This window comes from Mastigoproctus giganteus, chromosome 13 (genome assembly GCF_048544385.1).
Source record: "Mastigoproctus giganteus isolate SK-2022 chromosome 13, ASM4854438v1, whole genome shotgun sequence".
Classification (NCBI taxonomy): Eukaryota; Metazoa; Arthropoda; class Arachnida; order Uropygi; family Thelyphonidae; genus Mastigoproctus; species Mastigoproctus giganteus.
In genome coordinates, this window is record NC_143587.1 from 15040753 (window position 1) to 15057315 (window position 16563).

The window sequence follows — 16563 nt, forward strand, 5'->3', positions numbered from 1 at the left end:
TGTAGTACCACACAGTTGATACGTTACTCTGGGATTACTGCTTCCCATATGTAGTACTTTACATTTGTCAATGTTAAACTACAATTGCCACCTCTCAGCCCATCTGCTCAACTTTTCTAGATCCTGTTGCAGCACCGTACCCTCATTTGTGTCATTAACAACCCTGCCGACCTTCATATCGTCTGCAAACTTGGACATTAAGCCTGATATACCATCATCAATATCATTAATGAATACAGAAAACAACAATGGACACAACACTGAACCTTGAGGGACTCCACTAATAACATTAGTCCACGAAGAGCAGTGTCTATTGATTACCACTCATTGTCTTCTCCCACTCAGCCATCCCTTTATCCATAGCACCAATTTGCCTCCAATGCCACACTGCTCCAATTTGTGCAGCAGTCTTCCATGTGCAACAGTATACAAAACCTTTCTAAGATCCAAATATATGATATCAAAATTATTCTTTGCATCCAGTTCCTTTGCAGACTACATCATAGTATGCAATCAAATGGGTCAGACATAGCTTCCCCTTAACAAACACATGTTGTGTCTGAACTACAACTGAAGTCTTGTGTAGGTGATCCTGCAATGCTTCTTTAACAAGTGCTTCCCTTAAACTCCCTGGGACAGAAGTTAAAATAACAAGTCTGTAAATACCTGTGTCTCCCTTTGATCCTCCTTTGTGGATTGGGCTCACATTTGCACATTTCCAGTCCATGGGTACCTCCGCTGAGTCCAAGAAAGCTCTCATAATTATGGCTAAGCGTTTGCTTACTTCCTTTGCTGCCTCCTTTAATATATATCTGGACAGATTCCGTTCACCCCAGGTGCCTTTCTTATGTTAATCTTCAACAATTTCTCCTTCACTTTACTCTCAGTTATTACAAGATTATCTAGCCAGAGTATAATACACCTCTGGCATTCTCCTCCCTGAATAACTCCTCATGTGTGAATGTAGATGCAAAATACTCATTTAGTTTGTTAACCACCTGAGCAGGATCATCAACTGTTGAACCATCAATATCCAGTGGACCAATCTGATTCATTCCTTTCATTCTAGAGTTTACATAAGTAAAGAACGCTTTTCTGTTTTTCTTTGCATCCTTTGCCAAAGATTTCTCATAATCTGCCTTTACCTGCCTAATCTCCTTTGTGACTTTGTTACAGACCAGGCTTTGTATCTATCATAGGCTTCTGTGTCATGTGTTAATTTGTAAGTATCCCATGCATTTTTCTTCTCTGCCATATGCCTCATTAGTTCATCTGACATCCATTTAGGCCTAAACATTGAACAATATTTCTTAGTTGGTATGTAAAGCCTAGTAGCTTCCAAGATAAGTTCTTTGAATGCTTCCCATTTTGAATTTGCTGTTGGTAACATCATCAGTTGGTCCCACTGTATAGAATTTAAATACTGTCTCAGTCCATCGTAGTCGCCTTTACGAAAGCAATGACCCTTCCCTTAACCCCTAATTGTAGTTACCTCTTTGAGTAAATCCCACTTCACTGTGATCACTGCCACCTAGTAGTTCATTTACCTGTAGATTCTTAATGCATGAAGAATCACTGCTGCTAATCAAATCAAGAGTATTCCTCCCTCTAGTTGCCTCCCGAACATGCTGATCTAGAAAACAACCATCCAATAAATCCACAAAAGCCTTGCTAGTGTGTGAGTGACCAACCCACAAATTCCAGTCAATATCTGGGAAATTAAAATCCCCCATTATAACACTCTCTGAATTACTGGCCCACTCTATTTCTCTGCACAATTGCTCATTTTAGTCATCAGAGCCATTAGGCCTATAACACACACCTACTCTCATTTTTCCTTTCCCAGTGCTTATGTCACACCAAACAGACTCAACATTGCATTGTCCACCAACATCAATTGGATGCATTTCCTCAGATTCTATGTGTTTCTTAACTAAGAGCATAACCCCTCCTCCCTTCCTGTACACATTGTAGTCCCCAAATTCCAATTCTGCACTGCTTATATCTGTGTGACACCACGTCTCTGATATTCCAACAATATCTGCCTTTGATGTCTTGACGAATACTTCAAGCTTATCAAATTTATTAACGAATCTCCTAGCATTGGTGTACATGCAAGTATACATGCAACTGTTTCTACTCTTAGTTATCCTAACACAACCCATGTATTTACTTGTTCCACAATGACTCCCAGCAGTCCTGGAAATCCTCATTGCCTTGCTTTCCAGGCTGCTTCTCATTCCTATAGAAGCAGTGCAAGAATCACTTTCACCTCTGCCAGCTGCTACTGTTAATCTATTAGTCCGTGTATCCCCCCGCCAAGTTAGCAGTTTTACGACCCACCTAACACTGCTTCGATGTATATTCGTGTTGTGCGGGAATGTCTTATCCGTTATTATGGCGCGGTCCCAGTACAGCTTGTGGGCTCTAGTACTGCCTGGGATTCGTACTTGTAGTATAACACACTTTCTTTGGTCAACTGGTGTTTCCTCGCTAGCTTCTGATGTATTATCCTGGCTACCTTATTGTTATTATTACTCTTATATTATTTTCTCCCTGATTGGGGGTTCCACCACGTGACGGGTATTGCTACCAAGTACACAGGGTGGTTGTTGTTGTGTCTGGTCTTACTGTTGGTCGAGGAACTCTCTGACTATCCTACAGATGTTCAGGATTGCGACTTTCTGGAGTTCCTTTTAGGTGGTCGCTGGAGACCTATTGCTGCTAGGCTGTTCTGTAGGGTCTTTGGCACCATACCTGTGGTTGACACAATGATCGGGATGGTTGTCTCCAGCTTTGTTATTTCGTAGTATGCTTGCATGATGTACATATTCATTTCGATACTCCACTTCATGCGTTGACGTTTTTCCCCCTTCCTGTGTGGTCACTAGAGCAGTTGCGCAGGAAGCACTTCCAGTTGGTGGGGCTGGATGGTCTTGCCCTTCTCCTGTGGTAGCCATATGTGGGACAGCGCCACTCGCTCCACTGTCTTCCTCGAGAGACCGTCTGATTTTTCGAACCGAACCCTCTGCCTGAACGCGAGTGACTTCATCCTGCGCCACACAGATATAACTGTTTCTAGATATACAGTATGATTAATATATCTCTGCGACATCATCCATTATTGGAGGTATACCTGTTTAGCTTCGGCTTATGTCGAGTGGTTGTTCTCGCAAGTTACGCCAGATGGCGCCACAATCTGCCTCAGCCGCCACTTTGACCTTGCAGTAGGTAGCTCCCTTGAAGCAACTTTCACGATGTTTATTTATTTTATAAATATTAATTAATTTATTGTTATTATTATTATTTATTACTATTATTATTATTATTATACCGATCTCCCAGCGTGATGAAGCCACGTTCGCTTCCGCCAAGGCGGTACTCGAACCCGGGTCCATCAGGCTGGTAGTTCGGTGTCGTAACCACTGGGTCATCGCGCCCCATCGCGCCCCCATTGTTATTATTGTTCTTATTACTACAGAATTGTTTGGTTCCTTTTGCCTAAGCAGTTTATTTTTCTAATACGCGATTATTATTTTTTATTTTAGGAAATCAAAGATGCAAATTCCGAGGAAGATGATGAACCTCCCCATTTTTAGTTACGACCTGCTGGAGGGTGGGACCCGAATTGCTGGTGTCCTGGTGGCGGGTCAGTTTATTTACTGTTCTTGCATCATGGGGATAGGACTTCTTGTGATGGGAGCAGTATTGACAGTGCTCTTTTACGGAAGTAACCCCACAGAAGACGTGTTTTTTAAGAACATGCAGACTACGGGAATTGTATTTCTAGTGGTAGGGGGTTTGCTAACCCTGTTCGGGTTCATGTTATGCTTTTTCGCGTGCTTTAGTTCAGAATATATGGGAAAAACTTCGTCGGCAGCGAAGGCCAACACATCTTGTATGAGGGACGATCCCTTACGTTTGGTTCCTTGTTATCCCCCCGTGATTTTGAAGCCTTTCCCTTCGACCTTCGATACCGTTTTTCCAGACGCTATTAGCACGTTCGACGAAAATGATCCTAGAGACCTACCAGGATATGTTCCTGAAGAACACGACATCCCCTCGAGAACTGTGTCCCGTACTAGTGCCTCATTGAAGAAATCAAATTCTGTAGAAAGTGAAGACGCAGAAGAAAAGTTTTGAAAAGGAATCGGGACATAAGACTCTCTCTTATGAATTATTTTTAAAATGTATGTGTCAAAATGCATTACACACGCACACGTATTTATCTAAATTCATTTACAATTTAAATTTATAGATATTTTAAACTCGAATTTTAAAGTTTCTTTTAATAAAACGATATTTACAGTGATCTGTATTTAATTAATTTCATAATTTAAAGTAAAGGCTGATTTTAAAGTTCTTTCCCATTTTAATGTCAAATGACTCGGTTATTTTTTTGTTTAAGTTTTGTAAATTGGTTGTGTAAATTCGCTTCAAGTAATTACGAGTTTTTTTTATCGAAAATAAAAATTAAATAAATCATACTATTACTGTCAAGTGCTTATAATTGTAAATAATGTGATTACAAAGTTCTACAAACACATTTCCTGTGTATTTGTACGCCTTTCATTTCTAATCCGAATTTATGTGTTGTCATGGTGACGACAAAGCTCAAACTTTGAATAAATACATTATTTTGCCAATGCCTGTTTGTGTCTAATTCTGTGCACTCTATTTTTAGATGTGAAAATAGAAGTAGAAGATTAATTATAGTGAAAGGTTGGTACTAGATTACGTTTCTTCGTGGCTAAGGTACCACCATGTACACTCAATGATCACTGAATTATGACCATCCCATCCGTAATGAACAATGCCACTGTCTGGTCTTGCAAATCAAAGTGATAAAGTATCGGTTGATGAACATAGTAAAGCTATCATGGAGTTCCAAAAGGAAACTCCATGATATCTTTGCTATGGTTTACAAAAAAGGGTGCCGAACGGGTCAACCCACCGTTCCACAGCAGACGACCCACGAGACACCCTCTCCTCACCGCTGATCGTCATCAATAACACGCTGGTTGAACACTGGAGGACTGGAAACAAGTGCACTGGTCGGATGAGCCCAAATACCTGGTGCAACACGACTAGGAGGGCTTCGTGTGTGGAGCAAGCAACACCTATCGCTCACGGTGGCCATTATACAGGCAGGTAGCGGTGGTTGCTTAATACGGGCATGTTTTGCTGGCAAGAACTAAAACCCCTAGCGCGTATGGACCAACGTTTTACTGGTGAGGTCCGACGGCAGCTCTTTGGAGACCATGTGCACCCTGCCGTTTCAGGATCTAAACGGAATTTTTGGGCCGTGCCATCGGGGCCGCACTGTTCACAAGTGGTTCGAGGAACATAGTGAAAATATCGCCCATCTTCATTGGCCTCCAAATTCGCCTGACCTCCAATTGAACACGTATGGGATGTTTTAAACGGAAAGTGAGGCGTATGGACAAGCAACCGTCATCTATTCTGAAAGCCTTGCAGGCGGCGTGCGTGGCTCAGATCCCTATGGACGTCTTCAGGTATCTAGTAGAGTCTATACCCAAGTGAATAGCGGCCGTTGTCCGTGCGAATGGTGACTCAACGTGGTATTAGCTAGGTGGTTATAATTCAGTGATCAATCAGTGTAGATTATAGGAGGACACAGTTCTTGAAAACTAGAAACTACTTGAGAAGAATCCACCACTCCTCCATTAGTAGGAAAATTCTAGTCGAGTTAATGAATTTGACGAAAGATTTATTGACAATCGGTTAAACACAGAAGTCTGTGAAGTATCAACGAGATTCAAGCAAGAGTTTAAGAAACAGTGCTGTTTAAAATGCATTTTCGTTTACTACAATAAGATTGTTCATCAAAGATTTTCTGTGGAGAAACCAGCACTGCACAAGCTCTGAAAGCCAGTAAAATTATTCTTCAGAGAATAACTTGATTCTTGGTCCCAGAATATAATGTCGCAATAGCGATAAATAAAGGAGATTTGAGGTCATCATAAATAGAACAATCAAACAGGACGTGTGAAGAGTCTTCAGGTTGACTACAAGAGACTGTGTTTGAAAACTTAAATTTGAAGAGTTCCACATTAAACTTGTGTCTGTAAAGGAGTAATGAAGAATGCAGAGGGCGAAAACTATTTCCTACTTTGCTTATCAAATAAAGTTGTAACATTGGGGACAAACTTCTTGGTCATCTGTCCCTTGTCGGTAGTCTTCCATCTGTTCGACCATCTTGCAAGTAACATTTTCCAACATCTATTTATCTCAGTCTTAGAATCTACTGGTAAGTCAATTAAAGGTATTTCAAGGTTAGGTCAGTTGCTGAAATTCAACAACTGACGTACAAATAAAAGACTTTGGAATTCAGCAGAAATTCCTTTTAGTATGTGATAAAAAAAAATCCCGAATGAATATGAAAACTGTCATCGCCACAGTAATCTTCAACGTTCTTAAAGCTGTAGCCTGAATGAAACCCTCGCGGGTGGCACAGTAGTTATAATCGCCGTCCTTCTACATCTAGTAAAAATGACCCGAGTTGGTATCACGCGGTCCTGATCATCTCAGCGGCAAAAGTCGCTGGTAACGATACTGTCTAACGTTGTGAGCTCCATCATGGAAATAAAGACTGTGCAACTCACTTCAGAAAGTGGACATGTGCCCATCATCAACCTTAATGTTTCCAGAGGCGAGTGATGATGTAACCACTCTCTTAAGAATCAATGATACCTCTTCAGAAGTGTGAATGAAGAGATATCATTGTCTGGCTGTAATATCTGTAATATCAAGCCTATTCTTCCATCTTTTCGTCTACAGTGACAAGGAAGAATTCAACAGCTTTAAATAGCAGGCAACATCAAATGATTATACTTAGGTGAAAACTTTATCAAAGAGAAAACCATTCGACCCTCGCCTCAGTTCGAATCTCGACAATAATGCAAGAAATATTTATGGGCTGTTTTCGCATTACCCAATACTCGACTGCCAGGATTCTGTTTATGTATGACGTGGGGACAGAAGACCAGATTGGTGATGGATTTAGAGTATGTACTGCATATACACTGTGCTGCCACTTTATTAGGTACACCCCTGCTGTGCACACAAATCGTTTGTCCCACAATGTTGGAAGTCACATGACCACAGTTGTGGATATAAATGAAACAGAACAACCTTTCTAGTATCAGTTAAGCATACAAACCGTAGCAATAATGGGGAAAAGAAGTGATCTAACGCACTCCGAACGTGACATGGTAGTAGGTGCAAGACTTGCTGGACAAGGCATCTCTGAAACAGCTGTTCTCCTCAACGTTTCACGAACCACAGTTTCAAGGGTGTATCGAGAATGGTGCAACGAACAGAAAACATTCTCTCAATGGCACTCCTGTGGAAGAAAATCGCTTGTTGATGAGAGAGGTCAGAGGAGGATGGCTAGAATTGTGCAAGCAAACAGACGGGCCACAATGTCGCACAACACGTCAGAATACAACCTTGGTGCGCAGAACAAAATATCGCAACGGACCACTAGTCGCACGTTGTCGCAAATGGGCTACAACAGCCGACGACCACATAGCGTACCTTTGTTATCAATGAAGAACAAGAGAGCACGCCTCCTGTGGGCACAGCCACACCAGCACTGGACTATCGAGGATTGAAAAACAGTTGCTTGATCTCACGAGTCGAAGTTCCTGATGCATAATGTTGATGGAAGGCTCGGAATTGGCGAAAACAACATGAATGCATGGACCCATCATGTCTGACGACTACTGTGCAAAGTGGTGGGGACAGTGTCATTGTGTGGAGAATGTTTTCTTGGCACACGTTGGGCCCATTGATACCCAGATTCACGTCTGAATACCACATCGTACCTAAACATCGTTGCTGACCAAGTGCATCCGTTCATGTTGACAGTTTATCCTCAGTCAAATGGTTACTTCGAGCAGGATAATGCGCCAGTGCACAAAGCCTGAATCACTATGGAATGGTTCCAGGAACAAGACAATGACTTTTCTTTGCTGCAGTGGCCCGCTCAGAGTCTGGATCTCAATCCTATTGAACATCTATACCTCCGTCGAATCTCAAGGAACTGCGTGACACACTCATGTGTGCATGGTACTCCATTCCTGCACAACGTTTTCAGCATCTTGTTCAATCCATGCCTAGACGAATTCAGGCTGTTTTGAAGACTAAAGGAGGCTCAACACGCTACTAGGTAGGTGTACCTAATAAAGTGGCAGCACAGTGAATGTTGCTTGTACAAATAAAGCGCACCGATGTCAAAGGGTTAAAATATAAATTTTTAGATAGCAGCACGATTTCTCGATCGTGCGCTACGTTTTGACTCATAATGGTATAAGGTCATTTGTTTATTGGTAATTATTAAGTGAACCCGGAGCTTTCTAACCAATTTTAATTGTTTCTTATTGTGTAATTTGTTGCGAAGCTTTAGCTGCAAGAACCATTTAATCTGTAAAAGGTTCCAGATGAAGCAGCAATGACAGTGAATTTTATAAAATCTCGAGCTCTTGATTCCCGATTATTTAACATTCTTTGCAACAAAATGGGGAGTGCTCATAATAAACTGTTAATCAACACAGAAGTGAGGTAGCTTTCTCGAGCAAAGGCCCTTCATCGTCTTTTCGAGTTGCGCTCCGAAGTACATATATAATTTTCTTTAATCAGAAGATCCCAAAAAAGATAATTTCTTGAATGAAATTATCTGTCGCAGGTTCATTTTCCCCCTTTTTCTTCACGTCATCTTACAGTAATGATCAACAAAAGTCACGACTAAGCAAAATAAACATCCCGCATCCCCCGAACCTGCCAACATAAGTTTGTCGATCTCAGGCGAGGATTGCATGATTTTTCTCCAGAAAATCTTTGATATAAGTTATGACTCAGGTATAATCATTTGATTGCCTGCTATTTAAACATGTTGAATTCTTCTTTGTTACTGTAGATGAAAAGATGAAAGAATAAAATTGATATTACAGTCAGATAAACACATTTATGAAGAGATATCAATGATTCCCAAAGAGGGTGGTTATATCAGTCGCCTCTGGAAACGTCCATGGTATATTTCGTGTGTTCCCAGCAGTTATTAATCCCATCGAACGTTTGTGGAATGCGCTGGAACGCAGAATTCGCCTGTCCAGGCCAGTGCCTCGTTCCATTGCCAAACTTCGGAACATCTTTCTGTCCACCTGGTCCACGATACCTGCAGACACCTTCCATTTTGTTGTTTTTCCAAAATGGCCCATAAAAATTCCTCACGTTATCGACAGGACCCGAACTCGGGTCTTTTCCACCCGGTGTGGGGATGACGGCGATTCTACCAACTGTACTATCCACGAGGACCTTTCGGCAGTCTCGCAGAATCAATACCACGCCGGATGCAAAAGTTTACCAATGCGAATAGCAATCCAACATGCTATTAGGTAGATGGTCATAAAGTTTTGGCTCACCAGTGTACATTTTTATAAGCTGTCTCTCTCAAAGTAGTTTCCCTCCTGATGATATATGAGTGTCCTTACGTTCTTGTCACTTCTGGAAGAACTATCGTCAACTAAGCCATTGAGTTCTGCATTCTTTTGGATGGTTAGAACGTCATCAGAAGCTGAAGACATGTCTGAATTGCATCAAGCGCTGCTCATTAGTAGTTTTTCTGTGCGCGAAACTCCTCGAAATAGCAATGGAGTGGCCACTCATACACTTACCCACCATCTTGGCTCTCTCACCGTCTCCACCCCCTCGAAACTAGCCAATAATTTTCCCAACAGAGACAGTGAAACCCTTAAACGATTGACCCCCTTATTCTCCACGAAAATTAATAACGCATTTGTCATCATTTACCATAAAAACTATGGCAGATGCATTTGACATAATTTTATCGGAACCAAATGAAAACGGACATCAGAACCGGAAATTTAAATGTCAACTAGAAGGAAAAGTTCGCTGTTCTTGCCTTAGCAACAGTGATCGCATAGCAACTGTCCTAGCAACGAGCGGAAGCTGATTATCGGTCACAAGCGCCATCTATAAGACTTCCGGAATTGTCCAAAAGGAAAATTGCTCGACAACTAGCTTCTCGTAGAACTTTAACTTACAAGTATTAAAGTAAATACGGATGTTTTTATGCAAATTAGCCCACTGTTCTTTTTGAAAAGCATTTCTCGTTTAGCTTTTCATAATTACAATTTAAAGATTATTGAATATACGCGTACAATAATTTAAATATTTAATTTTCCCTCAGATTAATGGTTACTGTTTTCATCTCCGAGTACATTAATTTAGTTAAAGTTAATTATAATATTTTATGCGTTTAACCTTATTCTAATCTCGCCTCACCCCCCTTGTTAGGAGATATTAAAAGATAAACAGCCACCGATGAGGTTCGAACTCACGACCCCTGGTTTACGAGACCAGTGCTCTTTCCACTGAGCTACGGTGGCACTTGTGAGAGTTATCACTTTACTTTTCTTTGAGATTCTGTCTCCATGGATTCTGTTTATACTCCGGGATGACCATATGGTCAGAGGAATTCAGAAGATAAAGAGAAATTAAGAAACAGCACCGTATTTAGCAGTCACAGTCTTGAACTCCCGTCACTTTGTGTACTTATGCAACCTTTGACTTGACCACTCGGCTACTCAGATATAAAAAGAGTACATCAAGTTTTTCGTTAAAAAATATCTATATAGAAGAAAAATATTCTGAAATACTTTTAATTGTATAACTTTAGAAGGTTAAAACTTTTCTAAAATTTAGTCTGAAATTTCAGGAGGAGGGACTTTCTCTACAACATAGCGTTTTAAATCATTAATGTAGGTGGCAAAGTTATCCTGATTAATAAGGGCTTTAAGGGGGTTGAAGAGAAGGGGACAGAGAGCCTCCCTGGAAGAAATAGTTCGATGATGATTAATTTGGACTTCTATTGAACGAGGTCCTTGACCGTAGTTCTTAAGAACACTAAATTGGCGTAGAGATAAAAAGGTGGTTATTCAATTATAAAAAAGTAACTGCTAGGCTGCGTATTGAATATTGTATAAAAGCTTAGTGATCCCAGTTTGGTAAAGATGTGTATCTGTTAGTAAGGTTAGGGAGAAGAGGTAGAAGATTGGTTAAGGACAAAAAGTCGTATTCTTATGGAAAGAGACTTGTAGGTTACAAGTTTGGAAATCAGGCAACTGCAGCTGTTGTCACGTAGTCTTGTGGACGTTGGAGATTTATTTAAAATCAGGGAGGGATTGGATAAATACTTGAAAGAAATAGGTAAATGAAGTGAAGGAATGCGATCCTTATTACAATGATTTCCTTCCTTTTTCAGCGGTGCGTGACACTCTTCACATGGACATGTAAAAAGTCATTTTTGTAGAATATCCAGATTCGGTACTGATGCTCTGCTTCCGTACCGAATCTGGATACGTTGAAGGATTCATGGATAATCGATTGGTAGGTGGCCACGAACTGAGTATAAACTCGGTGGGTACTGCTGTAGTTGATCAGTGGGTCCGGAGATGGCAGCACATTGACAGTTTGACATTGTCCTTGTAGTTCCAGTTGAACATGTGACACAGGTAATGATTGGAAGGTCATTGATAAATGGGTTAAATTGAAGAGGGCCAAGGGAACATCTCTAAGGGACGATAGCAAAAAAGGCATTTGATTGATCGTTGAGCGGTGAAGTAAAAGTTACAAATGCCATTGGTTTCAAGTTGGTGATAAGAATATTATTGGGAGCCGTATAAAAGGTGCTTGCAGTGTCGATGGCTCCAATACCTGCACAAATTGCCTGTATTAGAGGGGTTGGTAGCTATCCAAGTTAAAAAATAGTTTAAATACTAATTTTTTTTAATAATTCAGGTCTGCAATACTCGCGTCAATGAAGTATTTTTTTTTAATTAATGTATTTATTTTTAGTGAATATGACCACCTCGATTTTCAACCAATTGTGGTCTCCCCGTCTCTGCACTTTGAGTGTATCTTTAAACATATAAACATATAATAGATATATAGTACCAATGCAAAATATGGGAAATTATTCCGCAGTATCTTGTAGATGATAGTAAGTTTGATTTCCAATGCCAGTAGTATACTCTTAATTGGATATGACAGAGATTCGACATTCAACTTTCACATTCGACATTCAACATTTGCTGGTCGAAAGGTATGATTTTAAACCATTGCTCTTGAAAGAATTTCTCAAATTCCCTTGGCGATGAGGGTAGCAGACCAAGCGCCTTCATACCACTTTCCAATGTGCCCCAGGGATTTAAAATGGAATTTAGATTAGGAGACCGGGAGAGCTATGGACAGCGCTTGAATTCACTCGCCTCTACAAATTCTCGCGAACATTTTCAGTGTGATGAATAGTTGTGTTTTCATATTTAAATGGCTATCTCCAGGAGAGGGTAAAAATTGCACGTGTAAATGATCTTTTAAATTTCTAAAATATGCCTTTTTGATCGCGAGATTGTGGGTTAACAAGAGAGAAATTATGACAATCTCTATAGAAGGAACCCACATCTAGATAAGGCATACCATGTCAGGTGAAAAGCAAGTTAATAAATGAATAAGATTATACATGGTACATCATATAAATAAACTGAAGAGATGTGAAGAACGTCACAGAGTAATCAGTAAGAAGATAGCGTAAGAAATAATGGATTAACGGAATTGATTGAGGTTATTAAAGAGAAATACAACATCACAGCTATAATCTACATACATTTTATACATTATACAGAGCATTGCTAATACTCATATGTACAAGTGTCAACGTTCAGTGGACATGAAGCAATGCTAACCTGAAGAGGACCCAGACTGGACTCAGTAAAAAGGCTACTGAACACAGACTATCTATAAGCACGATCACTCACAAACTTGTTGAGGTTTGCAACAGAGATTTCAACTTGTGAGAACATCTGATATGGCAGGAATCTACCAGAAAGGTGTAAGCGGTTTCTAATCTTTTTCCAAGGCAGTGTGTACATAGGGTAACGGCTCCATCCTAAAGGGTTACATTTTTGAAATATATCAAGAATATGAAAAATAAACATTATACAGTCATTAAAAAAAACATGTTACTTCAGTGTGTTACGCGCCAAGGCAGCTAAGGCAACGTGGCATCAACTTATTGTGTCTTCAACTTTTGTCTTCAACTTAGATGCCTGCATTGTATATTTTATTTTATTTTATATGAAGACACGACGGAAGCAGTATAGATGGCAGTCCAGTGGCTAAAGGCTGTTGCTACGCGATGCTTTATTATTACTATGGAGAAGAGAACCAGTGACGTCACAACCGTAGAACATTTCATTATACAGCACCGATGTCCATATTTATTTAGCCTAAAACGAATCGAAAGTTTAAAAGCCAACGCATTTATTACACATTTGCAGATGAATAAGATATTCAATTTTATTTTTTTATGGAACATTAAACACTGCATTTCCTTTATGCATTCGCGTTTTTAAATATTTTTGCAAATTATAATGCATCAAAGAAATCAATAATATATGCTTTTCAATTCTAAAGTTATTTTGATTTAATATTTTGTTTATGAAATTGTTTTTAGTATTTTTCATTTATTTTTATAATTTTATGTTCAACACGGCTTAGTTTTGTTGAACATAATATTATAAAAATAAACAAAATAGAACATAATATCAGCATTAGCATTAGTAGAGGCATATGATACAAGAAAGCAAGCTTATGCAGAATCAGCCAAAAAAAAAAAAAAAGAAAGAAAAACCACTCCCATTTCACCCCTCCGTTCGTTCGAAATACCTGTCCAGTTGAGCCTTTAATTTATTTAGGCTATCAACTTCCACAACAAGGGATGGAAGTCTGGCTAAAGACAAATTTCTACACATCTATCCTACATCTGTCTTTCCTCAATTTGAATTTATGCCCTCTCAGGTGATTATTCTGAGCGAGAGGAAAAATCCCATCAGCATTGAGCATGCTCAAACCATTCAAGGCTTTATACACCTCTATCAGATCACCTCGCTGGTGCCTAGTCTCCAGACACTGTAATTTGCAAAACTTAAGCCTTTCTTCGTAAGAGCAACCCTTTGTTCCATTCACTAATCTTGTTGCCCTTCTCTGTACCCGTTCCAGCATCTCTACATCCTTCTTGAAATGAGGCCTCCAGACCTGTATACAGTACTGAAGGTGTGGCCTGACCATTGCCTTATACAAGGGAATAATCACCTCCTTATCCCTGCTAGAAAAATTCCTGTATATCGTTGACAAGACACCATGAGTTACTCTTGCAGACAGTCTGCACTGCTCAGAAAACTTCATATCTGCCTGCACAACCACCCCCAGGTCCGTTTCATTCTCTACCATTGTTAGAGTAGTACTACAGAGTTGATACGTTGCTCTGGGGTTACTGATTCCCATATGTAGTACTTTACATTTGTCAATGTTAAACTTCATTTGCCACCTCTCAGCCCATCCGCTGAACTTTTCTAGATCCTGTTGCAGCAACGTACTGTCATTAGTGTCATTAACAACCCTGCCGACCTTCGTATCATCTACAAACTTGGACATTAAGCTTGATATACCATCATCAATATCATTTATAAATAAAGAAAACAACAATGTACCCAACACTGAACCCTGAGGGACTCCGCTAACAACATTAGTCCACAAAGAGCAGTGTCCATTGATTATCACTCTCTCTCTTCTCCCACTCAACCATCCCTTCATCCATAGTAGTAATTTTCCTCTAATGCCACACTGCTCCAATTTGTACAGCAGTCTTCCATGTGCAACAGTATAAAAAGCCTTTCTAAGATCCAAGTATATAATATCAAAGTTATTCCCTGCATCCAGTTCCTTTGTGACCACATCATAGTATCCAAAAAAATTGGTCAGACAAGACTTCCCCTTAACAAACCCATGCTGTGTCCGATAACTGAAGTCTTGTCTAGATGATCATGCAGTGCTTCTTTAACCAGTGCCTTCATTAATTTTCCAGGAACAGAAGTTAAACTAACAGGTCTATAATTACTTGTGTCACCCTTTGATCCTCCTTTGTGAATTGGGGTCACATTTGCACATCTCCAGTCCATTGGTACTTCCCCTGAGTCCAAGGAAGCTCTCATAATTATGGCTAAGGGTTTGCTTACTTCCTTTGCTGCCTCCTTTAATATAACTGGATAGATCCCATCCACCCTAGGTGCCTTTCTTGTATTTATCTTCACCAATTTCTCGTCCATTTTACTCTCAGTTATTACAAGATTATCTAGCTTATTCCCAGAGTTTAATTCACCTCTGGCATTCCCCTCCCTGAATAACTCCTCATGTGTGAATGTCGATGCAAAATATTCATTTAGTTTGTTAGCTGCCTGAGCAGGATCATCAACAGTTGACCCATCGATATCAAGTTGACCAATCTGATTAATCCCCTTCCTTCTAGAGTTTACATAAGTAAAGAACTCTTTGCTGTTTTTCTTTGCATCCTTTGCCAAAGATTTCTCATAATCTGCCTTCGCCTGCCTAACCTCCTTTGTGACTTGGTTACAGACTAGCTTATATCTATCATAGGCTTCTGTGTCATGTGTTAATTTGTAAGTATCCCATGCATGTTTGTTCTCTGCCATATGCCTCATTAGTTCATCTGACATCCATTTTGGCCTAAACCTTGAACAATATTTCTTAGTTGGTATGTAAAGCCTAGTAGCTTCCAAGATAAGTTCTTTGAATGCTTCCCATTTTGCATTTGCTGTTGGTAACATCATCAGTTGGTCCCACCGTATAGAATTTAAATACTGTCTCAGTCCATCGTAGTTGCCTTTACGGAAGCAATAACCCTCCCCTTTACCCCTAATGGTAGTTACCTCTTTGAGTAAATCCCACTTCAGCACACTGTGATCACTGCCACCTAGTGGTTCATTTATCTGCAGATTCTTAATGCATGAAGAATCACTGCTGATAATCAGATCAAGAGTATTGCTCCCTCTTGTTGCCTCCAGAACATGCTGATGTCGAAAAGAATCATCCAATAAATGAACAAAAGCCTTACTAATGTGTGAATGACCAACCCACAAATTCCAGTCAATATCTGGGAAATTAAAATCCCCCATTATAAGACTCTCTGATTTACTGGCCCACTCTATTTCCCTGTACAGTTTCTTATTATACTCATCAGAGTCATTAGGCCTATAGCACACTCCTACTCTCAATTTTGATCTCCCAATGCTTATGTCACACCAAACTGACTGAACACTGCACTGTCCAGCGATGTCGACTGGCTTCACTTCCTTGGATTTTATGTATTTCTTAACTAATAGCATAACCCCCCCCCCTCCCTTCCTATCCTGTCTATCCTTCTTATACACGTAACCCCCCCACCCAAATTCTAACTCTGCACTGCCTATTTCTGTGTGACACCATATCTCAGATATCCCAACAATATATGTCTTTGATGTCTTGACTAGCACTTCAAGCTTGTCAAATTTATTAACTATAAATGCACCAGTTTCTACTCCTAGCCACCCTAACATAGCCCATGTATTTACTTGTTCCACTATGACTCCCAGCAGTCCTGAAAATCTCCATTACCTTGCTTTC

General features: G+C 40.0%; 1 non-coding gene across 1 annotated transcript; it reads right to left on the minus strand.

Moving 5' to 3' along the window:
* Positions 1-10360: 10360 nt before the first annotated feature.
* On the minus strand, positions 10361-10433 carry TRNAT-CGU (transfer RNA threonine (anticodon CGU)). Its single transcript has one exon. It is a non-coding gene; the product is annotated as a tRNA-Thr (tRNA).
* Between the last annotated feature and the right edge of the window lie 6130 nt (positions 10434-16563).